Raw genomic sequence first — 1,484 nt, 5'->3', positions numbered from 1 at the left:
TCACAAACCTGTTCTACTAACACACTGAAGCCTCAGGACCCTCATCCAGCTGGTCCTGGGGCTGAGTTCACTAACCTGTTCTACTAACACACTGAAACCTCAGGACCCTCATCCAGCTGGTCCTGGGGCTGAGTTCACAACCTGTTCTACTAACACACTGAAGCCTCAGGACCCTCATCCAGCTGGTCCTGGGGCTGAGTTCACTAACCTGTTCTACTAACACACTGAAGCCTCAGGACCCTCATCCAGCTGGTCCTGGGGCTGAGTTCACTAACCTGTTCTACTAACACACTGAAGCCTCAGGACCCTCATCCAGCTGGTCCTGGGGCTGAGTTCCACTAAACCTGTTCTACTAACACACTGAAGCCTCAGGACCCTCATCCAGCTGGTCCTGGGGCTGAGTTCACTAACCTGTTCTACTAACACACTGAAGCCTCAGGACCCTCATCCAGCTGGTCCTGGGGCTGAGTTCACTAATCTGTTCTACTAACACACTGAAGCCTCAGGACCAGAACATCCAATCAATCAGAATGAACCCAAATTACAACACAGTGAAAACAAAACTACATTGCTTATTGGGAAACACAAGCACAAATCAAAATGCAGTGCTATCTGGCCCTAAATCGACAGTACACCGTGGCTAACTATTTGACCATGGTTACTGATCAAAACCTTCGAAAAACCTTGACAAAGTACAGGCTCAGTGAGCACAGCCTTGCTATTGAGAAGGGTAGACACAGGAAAACCTGGCTCCCTGTAGAGGAAAGGCTGTGCAACCACTGCACCACAGCAGAACCTGAGATGGAGCTGCATTTCCTGACAAAATGTCAAAAATATAAAACAATTAGAGAGTGTCATTTCCCCAAATTTGAAACCCTTATTCAAGGTTTCAAAAGACCTCTCTGATGAGGACAGGCTACCCGTCCTGTTGGGGGAGGACGCAGAGAGCTGTGGGTTGGCGCCCTGGACTGAACACACAGCCAGAGAAATACAGCCCTGGACTGAACACACAGCCAGAGAAATACAGCCCTGGGCTGAACACACAGCCAGAGAAACACAGCCCTGGACTGAACACACAGCCAGAGAAATACAGCCCTGAACTGAACACACAGCCAGAGAAACACAGCCCTGGACTGAACACACAGCCAGAGAAACACAGCCCTGGACTGAACACACAGCCAGAGAAACACAGCCCTGGACTGAACACACAGCCAGAGAAACACAGCCCTGGGCTGAACACACAGCCAGAGAAACACAGCCCTGGACTGAACACACAGCCAGAGAAACACAGCCCTGGGCTGAACACACAGCCAGAGAAACACAGCCCTGGGCTGAACACACAGCCAGAGAAACACAGCCCTGGACTGAACACACAGCCAGAGAAACACAGCCCTGGGCTGAACACACAGCCAGAGAAACACAGCCCTGGGCTGAACACACAGCCAGAGAAACACAGCCCTGGACTGAACACACAGACAGAGAAA

Source organism: Salmo salar, chromosome 04 (genome assembly GCF_965601325.2).
Source record: "Salmo salar chromosome 04, fSalSal1, whole genome shotgun sequence".
In the NCBI taxonomy this organism is placed as follows: domain Eukaryota; kingdom Metazoa; phylum Chordata; class Actinopteri; order Salmoniformes; family Salmonidae; genus Salmo; species Salmo salar.
Note: the sequence above shows the minus strand (reverse complement) of the source record.